Raw genomic sequence first — 23,108 nt, 5'->3', positions numbered from 1 at the left:
GCAAGTTGATAGCTTGTGCTTTAGGTCTTCATGGATGTTGCAGACCTCACATCCAGACGATCCTACACGTTGCATCCTGTGTAGCAGTGCTTGATGGGGTATCTTGTTGTTGACTAGCATATAGCACAAAGCTCGATCTTTGCTATTTAGCCGATTGTTCGCGATGTTCTGCCAGATAAGTTTCCAATCCCTAGTTGGATTTTCTTGCATTATTTTTGCACGTTCTGCTTTCAACACAAACTCCAGATGTGCTCCACAGGAAGTTGGGTTGATCCTTATTGATGCGGAAAGATATGGCAGTTCTGAAGCAATCGTTCTCAAGCAAGGGCAATTACTTGGGATCAACTGTAGATTTGGTGGGTTTTGTACCTGGTCGACGAAGCTTCTGTAGAATGGCATGAATTCCATCTCACGAATATGTCGAGTGATAAGAAGAGCTTTGCATTTCTGTCCTGGGAGCTGGAGCTTTAGTCCTCCTAATTCTATTGGCAAAGCAAGCTGCTGTATAGGAACACGAATTATTTTACCACTCCACAGAAAGCTACCCATTAAGGATGTGAGTTTCGCAACATGCATATTATTGATTGCTACTACTGAAGACACATACCATATCTTTGACGTTATCCAGGTCTTTACATGAACAACTTCTTGGTGAAGCGCCAAGGAACGGCAGCGATGCATCCACAGCTGTTGGGAAAAATTATTCACCAGAGGATCCCAGTTGATTTTGCTCATCATTCTCACGGAATTGGAGAAGATAATTCCGAGTATTTTAACAGTGTGAACAGATTGTAGCCAAGGGACAGTGAGACGATTGTTGTTGTTTATGAGACCAATATCTATGCCATACGTTTTGTTGTAGTTGAGTTTAGCGCCAGCTAGTTCACCAAAACGATCAAACGCCAATTTCACACTTTCAATTTTCTCCAAGCTGGTAGTGATAATGGTGATATCATCGGCATAAGCTGTTACAAGATCGTCGGGTCCACTACAGATGCGTTCTAATTTCCTGATCAGTGGATGTATGTACAGCACGAACAAATGCATTGAGATAGGATCTCCCTGCCGAACTGATCGTTGTATTGGAACTAGATTTAAAATGGTCCGATAAATCTTAAAGTGACGGGTGTAGATCTTAAGGACTAACTCCAGGGGTTTCTTGAATTACCCAGAATCTCTTACGATGGCTCATTCTATTCTAACCATCCAAAAGGACATGTGCCATACTTCAAACGGTGAAACTGAACTTTTGTTACGCGTGTAGATCAGAGGACCTAACTCCAGGGATTTCTTGGGTGACCGAAAACCTCTGCCGTTGACTTATTCTATTCTTCACGTCCAAAAGGGCATGTACCACATTTAAAACAGTCCGATTGATCTTTAGTTACGCTTGTAGATCTGAGGAGCTAACTCCATGGATTTCTTGGATGACCGAGAACCTCTGCCGTTGACTTATAATATTCTACATCTACACATCCAAAAGGATTTATTGAATGCCCAAAAATCTATGCTGAAAAAAACTCTATTCTGAGTTGTCTCCACACTATTTACTTCTCTCCCTTCGCATCTATTCTTGCTTTTTTTTCTCTATTCTTCAATTTCACTCCTTGTACCTTGCACCTCTCACGTCTCGTTTCTCACTTCTGACATACCATTTATCAATTGTCATATTCCTCTTCATGCTTTTTTACTCATTTCTCACACAAAGTAACTCGCTTACTACTTCTCCCCTTCTACTACTTTCTTCTCGCTTTTCACTGATCACATCTTATTTCGCACTTTTTACTGCTTGCCTTTCGCTTCTCACTTCTCAATTCTCATTCTTTTTTCTTGCTTCTCCCACCTCACTCCTCAGTTCTCATATCCCAAATCCAGCTTACAATTCACGATTGATTATAAAACTAGTTAGGGCTTTTTAGTCGAATTCTGAATTCCTACTTCTCACTCGTTGTTTCTCACTTCTCACTTCTCATCACTCATAACTTCTTACTCATCACTTTTCACTTTTATTTTATCACTTTTCAATTTTTACTTTTTTACTTTTTAATTGATAATATTTTAAAAATAAATTATTATCGGTACACGCCCTTCTCAAACTATGACATCCATAGTCAAGCACATTAGATGGGCGCGTTTTATCCTCCATGCAGAGATTTTAATAAAATGTGAGTTTTTCTATGAAAAATGTAGTAAAGTTAACTTTTTAGTAACTTGGCACAATCTTTACTAATTTGTTTTTCCAGACATGTGCAAAGATTATTGAAAAAATGTTTTTATCTAGTGGAAAATCCTTAAGGGAACGGAAGCTTAAATTTTATCAAAAAGCGGAAAACAACAAATTTATTTTTAAAAATTTCATTATAAATGTCTTGACTATTATTTTTAGTTTGTTGATCTTAAAACATGTTTAGGCGCCAGCTGCCATCGGTTTTGTAACTTAATTTAGCCTATTAACCCAGAAAATGCAATGGCTCGTATTAGCTGACTGGCGCATTTTAAACCTAGTTCCCCTACACATGTTGCTGATGGGATACCTTCCCGAGGCAAGGATATAAGGGTTTGCATTGGAGTCATAATAAGCGATTCAAGGGGCTTGACTTGTTCTAAAAATTGAGTTGTTTCTGGATTGATACGACTCTATTCTCAAACTTTGATAGGGTAAAAGACCCAATAGTGGAGGAACTAAGCATGTTCCACCACTATTTGTTGGTTCACACCAAGCCTATACTTCATTTCACTTACCTCATGGGTGCACATGGAAGTTTATTAATTACATTTGATGCGAAAGGGGTCCTGGTTGCAGTAGCATTCATCATTGTTACCTAAAATGGTACCTCCAATTATTGGTGCAGTGTTCCAATAGTTGCGGTATTTTTTAATTCGTGTTCCTATAGTTGCGAATCCCATTGTTTTCATATGGGACTCGCAACTATAGGAACACTACCGCAACTATTGGTGCAAAGCAGAGAAAAGGAAAAGGTATTTTATTGATACTTTACCAATTTGTATGCAATTCTTAACCTGTTTTCCTGTATTTCGTGTAATAACAGGTCAACAAATTGATAGACCATATGGGTTGCTGCGTTAAATACGTTGTGTAAAAACACCACTACCGCAACTATAGGAGCACCCACGACTATCGGAACTTTTACCCTATACACATTTGATACGTCTTCGAATTGAGATTAGAATTAGTAGGGACATGGCAGGTATTTCTGTCCATCATCGTAGGGCTAAAACCAACGAAAGCAACGTTCATTTACTAGAACTCCACTCTTAGCAGGCCCTTTCTTCTGAGCTTACGATTTGGTACGGATGAGTTTGACAAAAAAAATGTCTCTTTTATTGGTTTTCGAGACTATAACGAAATTTTTTTGTAGGGAAATAACTAGTAACGCCTCTGATCGGAAAACACATCATGTGGATATGATTCCTTCATCATCTGTGAGTAGCGCCAATACTCCCTGCAGCGCACAACCAGTTTGATCGGGAAAATGCGTGTCGTTTTCACAGCATTTTTCATATTTTCCCGTTCTAGATTGGGCCCCAGACACTCTATGCACGCAAAAGGATTCCCTTCGCAGCTCACCTATGTACATATGTCTTTCTCGGATACGATGATACGACATCAGTACCCAAATGAATATTTATGAGACACCGAAGATGGGCGAATCGCATTTCCTATCGTGTTTTTTTCTCGGACAGGTTGTCACTCGGGGAAAGTGTAACAAGAGACAGGATGATACACGGTAGAAAGGTTAGGCTCTAGATCTTCCATCTTCGGTTGCCCGGAGAAGGATAATATAAATAATCGCGGATGCGTTGGTTGGTTTAGCTGAACGTGGCATTGACCAACAAGTGTTGTGTTCTGTTTATGTTTATATTACTTGAGCGTCTACCCTAGATATTGTTAGTGATTATAATAAGGATTACACTGTACTGGAATACGCCATGACATTAATTCATTTTGAAAAGAAAAAGGTGATATTAAATTCCCATGGAAATTCCAACAAATTCCACGAGGAAAATCGAAAGAGGTAAAAATGTGAAAATACCGTTACAGACGAAATTCAAAATAAATTCTAAGGAAAATTAAAAACAATTTCCTGTGAATATTCGAAAGAATTTCCAAAGGAATTTCGAGGAAATCATCGTCTTTTTAGATTTGAAGAAATCATCGTCATGAGATCGCCGCGAATGCTCGAAAAAATAACTGGACACTATGATCTTAAAGTGATTTTTGTTTGCAATGCTTTGCTGTGGTTTAATCCATGGTGTGTTATTTGTTAAATTATCGATTAGTAGCATTTTTGGCTTCGATTTGGCCATTCTGACTAGACCTGTGCGCCGCCGCGCCACGCCGCCGCCGCCGACACTTATTGACGTACGCCGACGCCGGTCAAGGTGTCGGCGGCGCGCAATACGCCGGTTGGCTACACGCCGCCGAATTTCGTATTTCACGCCGATGGCCAACACAAAAATCACATTATGCAGTGTATTCGCATCTGCCGAGCCAAGACAACCTATCAAGCAGTAATTAAATAGCTATTATATCTTTAGAAGATTTATCCCTGTCAGTTTAACCCGCTTTGGCGTGTTAAATGTTAGGTCATCTAGAAACTTCTTGGCTACAGATCTACAATCAATGAGCGTGACGATGAACTGATAATCCCATATGTAACGTCATGTGGAATAACCTCATTCTGGTCGCATTGGGTGGTTCATCATGTTTTTAAAGGTTTGGATGTTACATATCCTAATTGGCCCAGTGCTTACAAACGCGGCTACAAATCAACACCATAATAAATGTTGGATTTGAATTCCCATCATTGTGTTAGCCTCATGATATGCGAATGCAAAACTGATCTTTTGGCTTCTGGAGCTGGAGCACGATGAGACACGTACCCACCAAATTAAACATTTCCTTCACTCTTTCTTGTAATTGCTAGAACTGTTTTGAAAGAAAAAAATTGATTCGATTTATTTCGATAAACAGTTCCCGAAGAAATTTCTTGGTTTTCTTGAAATCAGTTCCAGGAAGTCCTGGAGAAGGTTCTGAAGGAATATCTGAAGAAAATTCTTAGCGCCTTGAGGAATTTCTGGATTTATCTCCGTTGTAATTTCTGGAGAATTTTCTGAAGGAATCTCTGGAGAAAATTCTGAAGGAATTCTTGGAGGAATGTCCAAAGCAAATCTTCAAGAAATTTAAGAATGTCGGTAATTCCTTTAAGAGATCCTTTGGAAATTGTTCTAGGAATTAATACGGAGATATCTGAAAATTCGTCCTAGAGTTTTGGAAGGAAATGGCGTAGGAAATTCCGAAGGAATTACTAGATATCTTATGAAATACCTGGAAAATTTCCAGTGGAATTTTTTAAATAATTTCTGAAGGAATTTTGTAGACATTTTTGTATGTTGTTGCTCCACCCAATAATATAATAGAATTTAATTACCATTCTGCTTTCAATGCACTTCTGTGTGAAGGGCCAAAAACGGAGGTGGTGGACCCGTAAGCAGAGACACTTATGCGAAGCCCAAGGGATAGAGAGAATCTCCTTTCAGCAATGTAATCAAACAGACTAATAAATAGATTCGCAATCCTTTTTGAGCTTTCCGAGGGATGGCTTCTTTGAGGGGCACGTCGAATCCATTACAACTGTGGGGAAGTGTACCCATCTACATGAGTAGAAATTATTAAAAGTATTACAAAAAAGAATTTCTGGCAATTCCTGATGGAATGGTCAGAATGAATCTTATACTTAAGAATTTTTGAAGGAATTTCCAGCAGAATTTCTTCAGGTCCTCAGAAGTTCCGAAGCAATTCCTGAGGGGAATTTAAAAAAAAAAGCCTGGTTTCATTTGTGGAGATTTTTCAAAGGACTTCCTGAAGAAATTCTCGATCGAATTCCTGACGGACTTTTTTGAGGTATCTTAGAATGAGTTTCTTGATGACTTACCGAATTAATTCCTGAATATTTTTCCTAGGGAATTATTTAAGGTATTTATGAAGAAAAAAATCTGTAGAAATTTTTGAAGGCACTCGTGCAGTAAATTCCCAAAGATTTCTTGAGGAGTTTTTCTTGGCATGTAGTCTTCATTCTAGAACCAAAACTGAGTTTGTTTTACTACTGTCCGGACTTTCGAAGAAATTGCTGGAGAAATATAGGAATTTCTGTGTAAATACCAATAGCTATTTGTTCGGAAAATCCATTAAACATTTCTTCGTAAATTACTTTTAAAACTCTCTCAGATATTCCTTCAAAAATTCATTTAATTTTTTTATTCTTTATTATTGAGTTGATGTGATACTTTCGACTGCTCAATTTTGTTTGACTATTATCGGCTCCTTCAGTCTTATAAAGCAGTTAAAACGTTGTTGCGTCTATATTCCGACGTTTCGGTGTATATTTCACCTTCTTCAGGGATTTAGAGGCAACTTTTTGTTGTATATGTGTGTGTCCAGTATGACATAACGTTGTCAATTAAACAGATAGATACGACATCACTAGTGCGCGGGCGATAAATTCGTAGAAGCTTTTATCGAAAGTGTAGGTGGGAGGTGGGATATAAATAGCTTGACCAACATCAATAAACATTTCAGAAGCCACAGTGAAGTGCAAATAAAATGAGACGTGTGAACCCTAGTGGAACGCCATTGATAATTGACAACGTTATGTCATACAAATAGGGGTAGTAAACTATAGAGAACGGTTGTCGCTGAGGTTCCCTTTCTCGTTCCCAAACATGTTGGGTACATATCTGTCAAAACGTGCTGATTTTTCCTTTGTTGACATTTAGCACCCTATCCCCGCCAGCAAAAGATGTTTCACCAGTGACGACAGCGACAGTTTACCTCTATAGTTTATTAGCTCTATTGTCATACAGGGGACACACATACACAACAAAACGTAGCAATCGCTGAATAAAGTGAAATATACACCAAAATGTCGGAAGATAGACGCAACAACGTTTTAGCTGCTTTATAAGACTGAAAGAGCCGATAATAGTCAACCAAAATTTATTATAGAGGTTTTCAGCCCTCGACTGGTTCATCTCTTTGAAATTCAAATTCTGTTGGAAAATCTGTTCAGGTACTCTTTCGGTTATTTCTTCAAGAATTGAGTCGGAAATTCCTCCAGGAGGTAATTTTTTTCAGAAATTCCTCGAGGAGATCCTCAGGAAATTCCTTCAATAAACCACACAAAATTCATATAGGAATAATTCCAGAAAGAATTCTAATTTGGAGGAATTTTTGAAGAAATTTCCAAAGGTATTTGAGTGTTAAACTTATTTACAATTTAAAAAAAACACTTAAACAACGGTTCAAAAAATTAAAGGAATTTACAAACGAAATTTCCGAAGATTTCCCAAAAGAATTTCTAAAGATATTCCCGAAATAATTCTTAATTTTAAAAGAAATTTTCAAAGTTCTACATGGATTTCTGGAAGAGTTGCTAAAAGAATTTACGGAGGAATGTCCGAAGGAAGTCCCATAGGAAATTCAGAAAGAATTCCTGGAGAAAGTTCTAAATAAATTCCAGATGGAAGTTTCGAAAGAATACCAACAATATCTTTTAGAGTTTCCGAAGAAATTCTTTAAGGAATTACTGGAAGAGTTTCTATTAGAAATTCCCAAAAGAAATTCTTGAAGGAATTAAAAACTAAATCAAATTCGAAGGATTTCTCCTAAAGAGATTTCGGATGTATTCCTAAAACAGTGTCCGTAGGTATTCCGATGGAAATTCGTTACGGATTTCCCATGGGTTTTTTCTAAAGAATTCTTAAAGGAATTTCCAAAGGAATTGCTAAAAAAGTTTTCGAATGAATTTCCGAAGAAATTCTTAAAAGACTCCGTAAAGGAATTTCCGAAGCAATCCCTTAAGTAATTTCCAAGGAAATTCCTGAAGGAACTTTTGGAAATAATTTCCGAAGCAATACCCAAATAAATTTTCAAGGGAATTCTTGGAGAAAGTTCTGAAAGAATTCATAGGGAAATTCTAAATTATTAGGAATGAATTCTAAATTAGTTTTCCGAATTCCTTTTTCGAATTTATTGAGGAATTTCCAATCGAATTTCTGGATTTATATCTGAAGTGCTTTCCAGTGAACTTATGTGCTGTGATGCGGCAATATCCTAGTGAAAGATGTAATGTAAACTTTTGCTGTGGAAATACAAGCTATAGCTATTAGCATGTTCACCCTATCAATTTGTCTGTAGCTAGCAATTGTACAAAAACCCTAAAATTCAATAAAAGCATGATTGGCCTTGATGCGTGATTTTTTTTCTCAGCATAAAATTATTCACGCCGATCCACGCCGCCGCCGCCGCCGCCGAACATTGCTTACGGCGTGACGCCGCCGCTGCCGGTGGAAAAATGGCCTAACGCCGCCGCCGTTCAAAAATATTTCGGCGCACAGGTCTAATTCTGACAAAACAAGTGTCACAGCAACAGTGGCGTTATTGTTGGTCCCAATGAATTAAATGTGACCAACATTCCGGCAAAGGCCAATTAAGGGCAAATCATAGATTGAAACTACGATCGATGCTGGAATTAGGCTTTTTTTTGTTAAATATCTTGGCTGTGCATATGCACAGCATATGTTTCGAAATGGACAAATTGATATGAAATTTGCGAAAAAGAATCCACGTGTCTTGGAGGGACTCGAACCAAGACACGTGGATTCTTTTTCGCAAATTTCATATCAATTTGTCCATTTCGAAACATATGCTGTGCATATGCACAGCCAAGATATTTAACAAAAAAATGGTTTTCGTACGGCCGAGTTGCCGAATAATATGCAATTAATTGAAATTAGGCTGTTGAACGAAAGGCTGGCACAAAGGTCGATGGGTCGGATAAAATTGGAGCATTAAGATATTATTAGGGGAAGATTTGAAGCAATGGTATTAGAATAAGCATAAATGTCGATTAAAAAATAATTCTAAACTACTGCAGATAAGTTCTATGAAAACAAAGCGACTGATCAAATTACGCCTAATTCCAAAACCTTACACAACCGGCGGAAGCATCAGCATGTGGTTCCTCCGCCCTAAGCAGTTAATAAATCAACAGTCGGGAACTCCATTCCAGTGAATTATTTTTCGAAGCGTTTATAGACCTGCACCTCTTCTTTGTTATTCTACACTGCATCTAGACTGACTTTTCTCCGGTGCACTCGGTCTGGTTCATGCTACAACGATGAGATGTAACCCAAACAGAGATTACATATTGGGCGAGACTTGCTACACACTTACTGGCATTGGGTAGGGAAACCGAAAATAAGAAACCGGCACGTCTGGAACCGCTTTCGTCGCAGAAAGAGTTTAATCCGATGATGGAGGAAATACCTAGCAGCTAAAGAAAACATCATTCGATGGACTTCACCCGGTTTCCGGGAGGACCACTGCTGTGAGAGTGCGTCTGCTGGTTGGGATTGTTTATGTTGTTGCAATCGAAAGTAGCCGAAGAAAGAAATCACAATTCGCTTGGAAGCAGGCAGATAGTTGTTTCCTGCTGACTTCTGTCCGGGCGTTGGATGCTAATCCTGTAAACATGTTCCTTCGGAGTTCGAACGGACAAAGGGGCAGCAATCTACGTTAATCTCTTCCACGAACGTTGTTTGTTTTTTTTGCAAGCCTTCTGCCGGAATTCCTCGACCCAGCTTAAAGATGAGGTGTAAATGAGAAAATTCCTTTCGATTTCGCGCTGAGGTCTCAGTGGGAAGATCACTTTAAATCTTGATTGAGAACGTCTGGTAATGTAAAACTCGTGGATTCGAAGCTTGACTGGTTTCAATTCCATATTTGGTTGTGGAAATTTCTTCTACATTTCTGTTAGAGAATTATCGTGTTTTCCACGATAATAATATTTTTTATATTTTTCTACATTGACATTAAAGGAATAAATGCTTTTGTCATTTGAACCTACTATTCTTCCTATGAAGATGTGATTCCAATCAATGCTTTCAAAAGCAAACATTCCATTTCCTATCTCATTATCGTTTATAATTCAAACAATTTTATTGCTCCCACTTGTCACTCTCTGTGACAGCTGCTTTGCCGCACAAGAGAACAATCACTAACGAAAGGATTAGGCTCGGGCTTCATCTGGCACCATCCGGTCACAGCCAGTGTGACAGTTTCTATTTTAATCATTCTTAATCCATCATCAAACTCTATCGTCGATTATGCGTGTGGAGGAACCGGGGAACGGGAATGGAAGTTGGCATGACATTGTCGTGTTTACTCTTTTTCCAGTTCGAAGGTGGGAATCAAATATAACCATTCGGGAGGGTAAGGGTTGAATCTAGGAGGAAAGGATTAGTTTGCTGCTGTTGCTGCTGCTGCGCTGGCTCATTCATCATAATCAACCAGGCGTCTGGCTTGGTTGGAGTAAGCGCACCGGATGCGTTGTACGGAATAAGGGTATGTGATATGACAGATCGTGTTGTCCGAATGACACACAATGAAAAACCAAATGAACCGTTTGTTTGGGAAACTTATATATTCTGAATCCTTGTACAAAAATATGTATTCTGACGAAAAAGATGAAACTTTTTTGGAGGAACTTCCGAAGACATTTCTGGATTGAATTTCAAAAGAATTTTAGGAGGATTTTCCAAAAGAGTCACTAAAGGATTGTACATACGAATTATTGGCGTAATTATTCCTGAAGTAATTACAAAGATGAGTTTCCGAAAGAATTTCTGGAGGGATTTTAAAACAGGAGAAGGAATTTACTAATGGATTCTTTAAGGAAATCTCGAAGGAGAACCTGAAGTGATTTTCGAAAAAAGGGAGGGAGTTTCGAAATTCAGAATGAATTTTCCAAAAGAATTTCTGAAAGAAATTTCAAAGGAATTTTTAAGTTATACAATTTTTTTAAGGTTTTCTCAAAAAACATCCTACAAGCATTTCCAAAAAAAATCTTAGAGGAATTCCAAAATAAATTTCTCAAAATTTTTTTGATAAATTGCTATGGAAATGTTAACAAAAACTTCTGAAGGCTGCAAAAAATGTTCAGAAGATTTGTTTAAAGAATTTAAAAAAAACTCGTATAGGTATTTCCCAAAAAATCTCTAAAGAAAATATCCCAATGAGTTTCTAAAAAATCCAACAGAATGGTAAAAGCATTTTCCTAAAGTTTCCCAAATAAAAGCCTAAGTTGGCCATTTATTGTCCATCGGATTGTTGTGGATGTTTAAATTTCATCACCAACATTGGTTTGACACTCAAGGTACATGTACTTTGACCGGGAACGATATTAGCAATCTCATACTTTTGCATCACCTGTGTTTCCGAACGAGTTTCTGAAGGAATTTTCAATTTCCTGAAGGAGTTTCCAAAGAAATTCCTTAAAATATTTCCTAGGAAATTTGCCAAAGGGATTTCTAAAAGAACTCGCAGAGGAATTTACAAAGGAATTCCAAAATGATTTTCTGAAGGAATTTTCGTAAGAAGTTCTGAAGGAATTCCCGAAGAAATTTACAAACAAATTTACTGAACAATTCCTTGAGAAGTATTCTGGAGTTTCCCTAAAGAAATTACCGAATTAAAATTCAAAGGAATTCCTAACGAAATTTCAGAATGAATACTAAAAGAAATTTCTAAAAGAATTCTTGAAGAAATTTAAATAAAACATCTTAAGACACCTTCAACATATTTTACGGAGGTATTTCCGATAGACTGTCATAGGAAATTTTTGAAAGATCCTCCAAAGGAATTTCAAAAGAAATTCGTAACAGATTTGCCAACGGCATCTCTAAAGAATTTTTTGTAAGGAATTTCCGGAGCAATTCATTGAGGTGTTTTTATAAAAAAAAAGGGAATGAAAATTTCCCTAAACTTTTCAAAAGAACCTAAGTAACATTTTATTTATGAACTAATTTGAGTACTGCAATCAAAAGCTTTAAAATTGTTTTGTTGATTGCAATATTAAAATTAATCCATGAAACAAATGCTACTTAGGTCCTTTTGAAAAGTTAAGCGATAAATCCTGGAGTGATTAAATTAAATGGTGCGAGATCGGACGTGTTTCAGGTAGGACTTGTGCTTTGTGGTGTCAATAAGTGCAGGCTTGTTTGTGCGTGTTTTCGAGAAGTATGCAGAACGATCGCGCGATTATCCATAATTATTTGTTTTGCTTTGTGCGGCCAGTAAATACATTAAGATGTGCGCGTTTGGTTGTATTTGAGTGTCGATAGGAAGGAAAATGAGTAGAATATTTTAAATTCGCCTAATTATATTCCACCCCTTAAGGCCGATGCCCACGTAGCGTTTTTTCTCTCTTTCAAGCAATTACTGAATTCATCCTTTCCGATTCGAAGAAATCCCTGGATGAATTTTCGAAGAAATATCTGAATGAATTTATGATTTAATGGCTAAAGCAGCGGTTCTCAACCTTTTTCTTGAGAGGTACCCCTTCGCACTTTTGAATTAGATGAGGTACCCCCTATTTTTTCTGTAATTTAAAATGAGTGTAACTCATGAGATATGGAAAAGGGAACTGAATACTAACAGAATATATAATTCTCTGATTGTGTACAAATTTTGACTATCTCAGTCTTTTACTCAGCGTTTTACTCTGCCCGACGTTTCGGCCATTGGATGTCCCAGACAACCACACATCGCATAAGAATGCACGATCAAAATCGTTTACCGATCCAAGTTTCATCAGATTCGCATTGTTGTGCAAAGCTCATCAGTTTATTTATAAATTTTCCCGCACAGTAGGCTATTTTACGAGTTTATTCCAGCTTCATTTGTTGACATCGCATATTCCTGCAATCAAACTCACATGAAATCGGATTATCTGTCAAACAGAGTTTGTTATCACAAACTACATCGCAATGCATAACGAACAAACTCGCATAAAAATCGTGCACATCGCATACACTTCCGTGCAACGTCGGATAAGAAATACACTTATATTGCCTCCACTTTTGTACGTAAAAAGTGTTTTCGCGACTGGTAAGCGATGAAATTTGTGCGCATAGGCATTGCATAACAGAAAAACAATTCTATTATGCATGCATTCTGGTTGTCTGGGGTGGCCTTTTTCAAGGAAAAACTATATTTTTTGAGAGAATGTTTTGTTACAATGTTGCACAGTTTCAGTTACTTAATCTAATCTTACTTGTTCCATCGTTTTTGTCCTAATTTGCATGTCGTATGGTCATAGTTTTGGCTTCTAAATGTGTCAAATATTAGTATTTAGTTAATGTACATTGTTTTATGAGTAAATTCTTACTTTTGCGGTGGTTTTGTTATACAATTTAATATTTTATTAAATATTAAATTGTAATATCAACGGTCACAGTGCTCGACATAACATCGACTGTTTTGAAAATGGTGAAGTTTGGCACCTATTGTGCGTTGTTGTGTATGCATCCTGTTGTCATATGATCGCTGTTGTGTTGATAAAAACTCATAAAGAATTTCATCACCCACATTTGATTCTAGTATTCTAGGAGCTTGTTGATGTTGAAAGGAGGCTTCCGGGCCTCTTGAAAGGAGGCTTCCGGGCCTCTTGAAAGGAGGCTTCCGGGCCTCTTGAAAGGAGCTTCCGGGCCTCTTGAAAGGAGGCTTCCGGGCCTTTTGGAAGGAGGCTTCCGGGCCTCTTGAAAGGAGGCTTCCGGGCCTCTTGAAAGGAGGCTTCCGGGCCTCTTGAAAGGAGGCTTCCGGGCCTCTTGAAAGGAGGCTTCCGGGCCTCTTGAAAGGAGGCTTCCTGGCCTCTTGAAAGGAGGCTTCTGGCCTCTTGAAAGGAGGCTTCCGGGCCCTTGAAAGGAGGCTTCCGGGCCCTTGAAAGGGAGGCTTGGGCCCCTTGAAAGGAGGCTTCTGGCCTCTTGAAGGAGGCTCCTGGCCTCTTGAAAGGAGGCTCCTGGGCCTCTTGAAAGGAGGCTTCTGGCCTCTTGAAAGGAGGCTTCTGGCCTCTTGAAAGGAGGCTTCCGGGCCTCTTGAAAGGAGGCTTCTGGCCTCTTGAAAGGAGGCTCCCGGGCCTCTTGAAAGGAGGCTCCCTGGCCTCTTGAAAGGAGGCTTCTGGCCTCTTGAAAGGAGGCTTCCGGGCCTCTTGAAAGGAGGCTCTGGCCTCTTGAAAGGAGGCTTCAGGCCTCTTGAAAGGAGGCTTCCGGGCCTCTTGAAAGGAGGCTTCCGGGCCTCTTGAAAGGAGGCTTCCGGGCCTCTTGAAAGGAGGCCTGGCCTCTTGAAAGGAGGCTTCCGGGCCTCTTGAAAGGAGGCTTCTGGCCTCTTGAAAGGAGGCTTCCGGGCCTCTTGAAAGGAGGCTTCCGGGCCTCTTGAAAGGAGGCTTCTGGCCTCTTGAAAGGAGGCCTGGGCCTCTTGAAAGGAGGCTTCCGGGCCTCTTGAAAGGAGGCTTCCGGGCCTCTTGAAAGGAGGCCTGGGCCTCTTGAAAGGAGGCCTCCGGGCCTCTTGAAAGGAGGCTTCGGGCCTCTTGAAAGGAGGCTTCCGGGCCTCTTGAAAGGAGGCTTCTGGCCTCTTGAAAGGAGGCTCTGGGCCTCTTGAAAGGAGGCCTGGGCCTCTTGAAAGGAGGCCTGGGCCTCTTGAAAGAAGGCTTCCGGGCCTCTTGAAACGAGGCTTCCGGGCCTCTTGAAAGAAGGCCTGGGCCTCTGAAAGGAGGCTTCCGGGCCTCTGAAAGGAGCCTGGGCCTCTTGAAAGGAGGCTTCCGGGCCCCTTGAAAGGAGGCTCTGGCCTTTTGAAAGGAGGCTTCCAGGCCTCTTGAAAGGAGGCTTCCGGGCCTCTTGAAAGGAGGCTTCCTTGCCTCTTGAAAGGAGGCTTCCGGGCCTCTTGAAAGGAGGCCTGGCCTCTTGAAAGGAGGCTTCTGGCCTCTTGAAAGGAGGCTTCTGGCCTCTTGAAAGGAGGCTTCGGGCCTCTTGAAAGGAGGCCTGGGCCTCTTGAAAGGAGGCTCGGGCCTCTTGAAAGGAGGCCTGGGCCTCTTGAAAGGAGGCTTCCGGGCCTCTTGAAAGGAGGCTTCCGGCCTCTTGAAAGGAGGCTTCGGGCCTCTTGAAAGGAGGCTTCTGGGCCTCTTGAAAGGAGGCTTCCGGGCCTCTTGAAAGGAGGCTTCCGGGCCTCTTGAAAGGAGGCTTCTGGGCCTCTTGAAAGGAGGCTTCCAGGCCTCTTGAAAGGGAGGCCTGGGCCTCTTGAAAGGAGGCTTCCGGGCCTCTTGAAAGGAGGCTTCCGGGCCTCTTGAAAGGAGGCTTGGCCTCTTGAAAGGAGGCCTGGCCTCTTGAAAGGAGGCTTCCGGGCCTCTTGAAAGGAGGCCTGGGCCTCTTGAAAGGAGGCTTCCGGGCCTCTTGAAAGGAGGCTTCGGGCCTCTTGAAAGGAGGCTTGGGCCTCTTGAAAGGAGGCTTCACGGCCTCTTTAAAGGAGACTTCCGAGCCTCTTAAAAGGAGGCTTCCGGGCCTCTTGAAAGGAAGCTTCCGGCCTCTTGAAAGGAAGCTTCCGGCCTCTTGAAAGAAGGCTTCCAGGCCTCTTGAAACGAGGCTTCTGGGCCTCTTGAAAGGAGGCTTCCAATCCTCTTGAAAGGAGGCTTCCGGGCCTCTTGAAAGGAGGCTTCCGGGCCTCTTGAAAGGAGGCTTCCGGGCCTCTTGAAAGGAGGCTTCCGGGCCTCTTGAAAGGAGCTTCCGGGTCGCTTGAAAAGAGGCTTTCGGGTAACTTGAAAGGAGTCGTCCCGGCCTCTTAAAGGAGGCTACCGGGTCTCTTGAAAGAAGGCTTCTGGGCCTTTAGAAAGAAGGCTTCCGTGCCTCTAGAAAGGAGGCTTCCAGGCATTTTGAAAGGAGGCTTCCGGGTCGCTTGAAAGAAGACTTTCGGGCCTCTTAAAAGGAGGCTTCCGGGACTTTTGAAAGGAGGCTTCCGGGCCTCTTAAAGGATGCTTCCGGGTCTCTTGAAAGGGGGCTTCCGGGCCTCTTGAAAGAAGGCTTCCGAGTCTCTTGAAAGAAGGCTTTCGGGCCTCTTGAAAGGAGGCTTCTGGGTCTCTTGAAAGAAGACTTCTAGGACTCTTGAAAGGAGGCTTCAGGGTATCTTGAAAGAAGGCTTTCGGGCCTCTTGAAAGGAGGCCTCTTAACTTCTTGAAAGTATTTTTTCGAACCTTTTGAAAGGAGGCTTCCAATCATCTAAAAAGAAGTGTTTAGAAGGTGGCTTATGAGAAGCGTAGAAAGATGCTTCCAATCCTCTCGCAATGAAGCAAACGAGTTTTCAAAAAAAAAACCCTCATATCTTTCAAATGGAGGCTTCCGATCGTGTAGACTCAAAATTTTAGTTCAGAAGTATATTATTAACATTCAACATTCAACATTTTGTTTCGGTTAGGTAGATTACACAGGAAAATTTTGTTCATTCGTCGACCTGCCCTTTTTATCTTTTGTCCCACTGCACTTCGTCCACTCTGCTAGCTTTGGAGGAGGCTGTGTCTGCTGGCTGTGGAGGACAGTCTCTGATTTACTGATCGCCATGCATATTATGTACAAGACAAAATTCTGAAATAAAAAAAATATACATATATCAAAACTTTATCAATAAGTTTTGATTAAAATTGTAATAAATCCGCCATTATGCATTTTTGTCCGAGGTACCCCCTGGGCCCGGCGAAGGTACCCCCAGGGGTACATGTACCCCAGGTTGAGAACCGCTGGGCTAAAGCGATTTCTGGATATTTTCTCTCGAAAAACGGTTTTTCAATATTTACTTGTTTGAACTGATTATTTTACTGCAAAAACCTATATATGGCATGTTTGTTTTTACATGGATATAAATGTAAAGCACCTGGAAAAATTAGGGAGTTTTGTTTTTATAAATTAGTGGAACCCTGTTGGGTTGCAATTGTCAGGTTACAATTTGTTAATTTCTGTTTCATACAAATCTTAAAATGTTGTTGTTGGTTTAAACCATCACGTTTCTTTTGCAATAATAGTTGATCGTTATCACAGAAGCCACTCCAATTGTATGTTGCGACCAAATATCCAACACGGCATCATGTTCGACGATAACAAAATGTAGGTAAACAAAAATGGAGGGAACGCACTAAAGAGGCTGCACCAGTGGCGTAGCCACGGGGGTGGTTTTGGGCATAAAACCCCCCCCAGAGACAAAATTTTTAGAAGAATTTTTTTTTTCGAAAAAAAAAAATGTTCGGAAAACCCCCCCCAGACCAATTTTCTGGCTACGCCACTGGGCTGCACTCATAACAAAGAGATGAAGTGTCAAAATTGGAACAGCGCATTTGCTGTCAAATCAGTTGTTCCAATCGAGCACAAGGTTGTTAAAGGTAGGAGTATTGCGTCTCTTTGTTTTTCCAGGCTCGTTAATATGGCCATTTCAGACGACGTAAGCTAAAGACGTGACTTTTAAGTGCAGTAAACTGTGTGAGAACCACCGATTACACTCTCTCCTAGCAGAAACTTAATGGAATATTGAACCACTCAGTTTATTCCACAAGGAGCGTGGCAAAATCCTAAATTACCATTGATTTATCCCTTAGGATCTCATCTTTATGAACTGCTAATTCGTCCAGCACTCAGTTCGGTCCGTGAAGCTGGCAGGTTTTTCTAAACCGTAAAGGATTCTGTTGTTTATTATCGGACGAATCTGCTGGCCGTTGCATTGATTTTAATCGCCAAGGAGGATGTCCCCTCTCGACCAGCCAAAGTGGCCAAAGCCAGGGTCGACCAATTCGGCAGCAACATTTCAAAAGGGTGAAACTGTTTTTGTTAACATTTGAGCTCATTTGAGCTCACCCGCGGGATGAAACACCACTTATGGGAACAGTACTGGATTGCGTGGATGGACACAAATAAGTCAGAAATTTTGTGGACTAAATGTTGAGAAAAATCAGCATATTTTTACCACACAAATTTTAGAAAAATGTGTATCTTAATATAATATTCTAGCACATAAAACAATAAAAATTATTAGTTAAAAATACCTACGATGTAAAATCTACTTATATTCTTTGTATTGAGCTATCAATACTCGAAAACGGATGTAAGACGGTGAAAATACGGCCAAAAACTTTTGCCTATATTTTCCGAGGGTGAACCTCAGTTTATACTTGGACGCCTAAGAGTGAACACGTACTCGAGAGTGTATACCAAGTGATAAACGGTTGCTCACACTTAGTGTGATTTTTTTTGTTTTGCGGAATCTATTCATCGAATAGATCTAACATGGAAACCAGAAAGAACACTTTGAAACTGGCTTTTGCTCAATCTGCAAAGATTCCTCTACATCTGGATGTTTTACGGTTCATGATGCGCGTGTTGAAAGTTCCTGCTACCGATGTTCATTCGGTATACAAAGATGAAAACGATCAGCGATTTTATGTCAAATTCCTGGACGATAACAGTTTCAACCGTTTCACTGCAACAATGGAGGAACAATATTGGTTTGAATACGCTGATGGAGAAAAAATCCGGATTCACCTCGAGATGGCAAGCAGGCAATTCAAATACGTTAGGATTTTTAATCTGCCACCGGAAACAGAAGACAAGGACATTTCGGCAGTGCTTGGACAGTTCGGCAGGATACGGCAACACGTGCGTGAGAGGTATCCTATGGAGTATGGATATCAGGTTTTCAGTGGCGTTCGAGGAATCCACATTGAAATTGACAAGGAAATTCCAGCGAACTTGTACATTGGGCATTTCAGAGCGCGATGCTATTATGAAGGGTTGAAGAACAAGTGCTTTTTTTGCAAGGCAGAGGGACACAACAAAGCTAACTGTCCCAAGTTAGCGGATATGAAAGGTCAAGCGGTCTCTGTGATGACAGGCAATCGGTTGTACAGTCAGGTGGCGGCGAATATACGGATCGCTACGAGCCACAATGAAAACGAAAACGTACCTGTATCGTCCATGACGGTGTTCAAAGTTCCGCAGCAATCAAGCTCTAAGACCTTGAGCCAAGGAGAATCAGAAGAACAATCAATCAGTCAGGAGGTGGCAACGGGCAAAGGGAGTTCTCATCCAGAAAGTGTGGTTAACTTTGGGGCAAACAGTGATGTCGCGGTGAAACGGAATGAGCTTGATGTGCAAGTGACACACACTACTAACAGTTCGATGGAGATGGATGATACATCACGTGCGAGCAAGGAGGAGAACAATTTGAAACGACCACCAGCATCGGTTTCTACATCGGAAAACGATAGTTCTGACAAGGAGAAGGAAAAAGGTAGAGGACGAGGAAAGAAAAAGAAACCGCACATTGAAAATTCATCCGGTGATAGTGTAAGTAGAAGTCGCTCTAGGGGAGTCTCTCGTGGTAGCTTACGGGGAACTCATCGTGAGTGTGTATAAGTAGCCCTCTGACGTGAATCTGATGTCAAACATTCGAAAAATTGCTACGATCAATCTGAACTCTATTAGATGTTGCGTTAAGCAGAATTTGCTGAAGGACTTTGTGTGGAATAACGATCTTGATGTTATCGTCATGCAAGAAGTTGCGTTTGAGAACTTCTCTTTCTTGCCGACACACACATCAATAGTGAACATTAGTGATGACGGGAAGGGGACGGGTGTTTTAGTACGCACTAATATTGAATACTCAAATCTGGTGTTGACCACTAACGGTCGGATTACATCGGTTGTGATTGAGGGTTCACTTTGTTAACGTCTATACGCGCGCATTCAGGCTCGAAGTATAAACGAGAAAGAGACATCCTGTTCACTGATAATATGATGATACACATTGGTGAGTTCAGAGAGAATGTTTTTCTTGCGGACTTCAACTGTATACTTGATAGACAAGATTCAACAGGAACAACTAAAAATATATGTGCTGGACTAAAAAAAACTGGTTAGTGGACTTGAGCAATCGGATGTGGAGCTTTCGAAAAACTCGAATCGATGTTTTACTTTTGTGAGAGGTGATTCAAAAAAGACTTGATAGAATTTACGGATCAAAAGCTTTCATTGAACAGGTAAAGAAAGAAGAAACTATCGCTGTTCCTTTTTCTGACTACCATAATGTGGTTATGACCGTGGAGGTAAAAAGGGGTGAATAAAGGATACTGGAAACTAAACTCCAGTTTGATTTATAACAGAGAAATTCAGGATAAATTTAAATCGGTGTACTTCCAGTTAAAAATTAGACTCTGAAAAACGGAATTAGGAGATTTTTAAAACAGAATCGTTTCATTTGAATCAACAGATAACACGAGAAAAAAGTTTCTACTATAAATGTTTTTTTTGTGATGCAGTCAAGTTCCAATCATTGAATATCGATGTAAACTGATGAACTGAATTTGGCAAAATCCAAATTAATGAATTTAGCATTAGCATTAGCATTAGCATTGTTACGGTGTAATTCGTAGATTGGACACTAGTGATACTCATGTTTTTCTTTTGAGATCCTTATCTAGAATGCTATCAGAAATCAAGAAGGGGAGTGGTCCTTGATTCCAGTCTTAAACAAAAATAACAAAAGCATGAGGATTACTACTCCTGGCCACGCCCATCTTCACCGTAACTAGGGAGAGGAAGGAAGTGTTGATGTAGTACTTACTTAACGAGAGGCCACCGACTTAGCGACACCCTCATAAGTACTACGGAGTTGGATAATGAGGAAGGTATTCGTTGGGTCAGGATTTGCCTGTAGCTGGCAATGTAACCGTGGTAGATCTTACCCCGTAACACGCCACGTAAATGTGTCTACCCAGCATTACGGGTCAAAAATCAAAATTAATGAATTTGGAGCAGAAACGGCTTAATAGTTCAAAAATAAGTTGAAATCACATTCCTTGCATTCCGACGAAAAACTTTCATTTTTTCATGTTACTTCTTGCATTAATCGTTCATCTTACTCAAAAATGCTAAAATTGAAGTTGACCGACGGAATCACGTCCGATCCCTCGCGTTTGAAAAATGAAATATTCAATTACTTCAAAGACAAATTTAAAAACAACAACGATTCTTGTCCAGGTGATTTCAATAACGTTCTAGACCCTCTTGATAAACATCTGACGGAAATTGACAAGCAACAATTGGCTAAACCAATTGAAATTGGGAAAAATTGAACAAGCGATTAAAGAGGCTTCCAAAAATAGGGTCCGGATGGTGTTAATTACGGATTTTACGTAACGTTTTTTGACTTGCTTAAAAATGAAATAGTGGCATTATTCAACGCTTATTATATCGAAGGCGAATACGCTCCCGGTCTGTTCTCTTCTGGTATAATAGCACTAATTCCGAAAAAAGGCGATAGTTTTAGTCTAGATAACAAACGACCTATAAGTATGCTTAACAGTGACTATAAAATTTTTACAAAGATTCTATGTAACAGAATGAAACCTATAATGGATAAATTATTGGGACCTGGACAAGCTGCAAGCATTGAAAATAGCTCTTCTGTCAACAATCTTACACTGCTTAGAAACATCATTATTAAAGCAAACAAATGTAGAAACTTCAAGGGTGTTATACTGTCGATAGACTTAGAAAAAGCTTTCGATCGCGTTGACCACAATTTTCTCTGGGCGATTTTGAAGAAATTTGAGTTTCCTGAAATATTTATAAACTGCCTTCAAAAGTTGTACAGAAATGCAACCTCAAAAGTATTATTCAATGGATTTTTAACAAGCTCGTTTCCAGTTGAATGCTCTGTGAGGCAAGGGTGCCCATTGAGTATGGCTCTGTTCGCTTTGTATATCGAACCTTTGCTTAGAATGATAGATAAAAACATTAGAGGTGTATTAGTCAATGATGTTTTCATAAGAATTATTGCATATGCGGATGATTTGAATATTTTTATAAGAAATGATGCGGAGTTTAGTGTTGCATTGGAATTGATAAATTACTTCAGTATATTCTCCAGAATCAAAATAAATTTCCAAAAATCAAAACATTTGATACTTAACAATTGCCTTCAACAATCTGGTCCGCAGTTGATAACTGAAGCAAAAAACATGAAGATTTTAGGAGTTAAATTCTCAGAAAAATTTGCAGATGTGGTAGATTTGAATTACGAAGACTTGATACAAAACATTACTTATAGCTTAGCACTACAATTCAGCAGAAAACTCAACATCGTTCAAAAAATATGGATTCTAAATACTTATGTGCTTTCAAAATTGTGGTATGTGGCACAAATTATACCGCCTGATAACAAACACATCGCCATACTTAGAAAAAAAGTGTGGAAATTTTATATGGAAAGGATTTTTCTATAAGGTGGAGCGGAATGAGCTGTACGCTCCAGTACCCGACTAGAAGGTCGTATCAAAATTATATCATCCTATGTTATTATGTTAGACTAAATTTTTATAACAAAATTGGTTAGAAACATGGTGCAGGATGTTGTTAAAATATCTAAATTTCTATCGAAAACTACACTACTGGAAACAAAAAACTATCAAATTTTACAATGATATGGAAATGCTAATATTATCTTCCAAACTTGGACGTACATGTTCATGATAGCATTAGAGGCGAAAGTATAGAATTGATAGTTCCGTTAGGATACGGCAGGCATGAAGAATGTTTTTATAGAAGTCGATTTGAAAGCGAGCGGAGGGCAATATTTGTGATGGCACATATCGCACGACCTTCCTTCTGCCAAGCTCCCGTATGAAGGGGGAGGGAAGAATATCAGTGTGGAATCTGATATATCTCCACTGGCAAAAGGCGACGAAATCATTAATTTAGTGTACTACCCTTGGTGGGGGCATCCATCAATTCAGCTGTTATTGGTCGACGGTACAGCAGCAGTGCCTTTCTCTGCTTTGTTCTCTCCGAGGCAGCCAAGTTGGTTGCGACGAGACGGACGCAATGAGAAAACAGAACTGTGCAATAAAATCCTATTCGACTAAATGCTGATGTCATATTAGAAATTTGGAGACAGTACTCGTCGATAGCAAATCCTTTCCGCACGCGATGGCATATGAGCAAGTCAAACCACCTTCCTTTTGCCAGTGGAGATATATCAGATTCCACACTGATATTCTTCCCTCCCCTTCATACGGGAGCTTGGCAGAAGGAAGGTCGTGCGATATGTGCCATCACAAATATTGCCCTCCGCTCGCTTTCAAATCGACTTCTATAAAAACATTCTTCATGCCTGCCGTATCCTAACGGAACTATCAATTCTATACTTTCGCCTCTAATGC

Source organism: Armigeres subalbatus, chromosome 3 (assembly GCF_024139115.2).
Source record: "Armigeres subalbatus isolate Guangzhou_Male chromosome 3, GZ_Asu_2, whole genome shotgun sequence".
NCBI classification, from domain to species: domain Eukaryota; kingdom Metazoa; phylum Arthropoda; class Insecta; order Diptera; family Culicidae; genus Armigeres; species Armigeres subalbatus.
Note: the sequence above shows the minus strand (reverse complement) of the source record.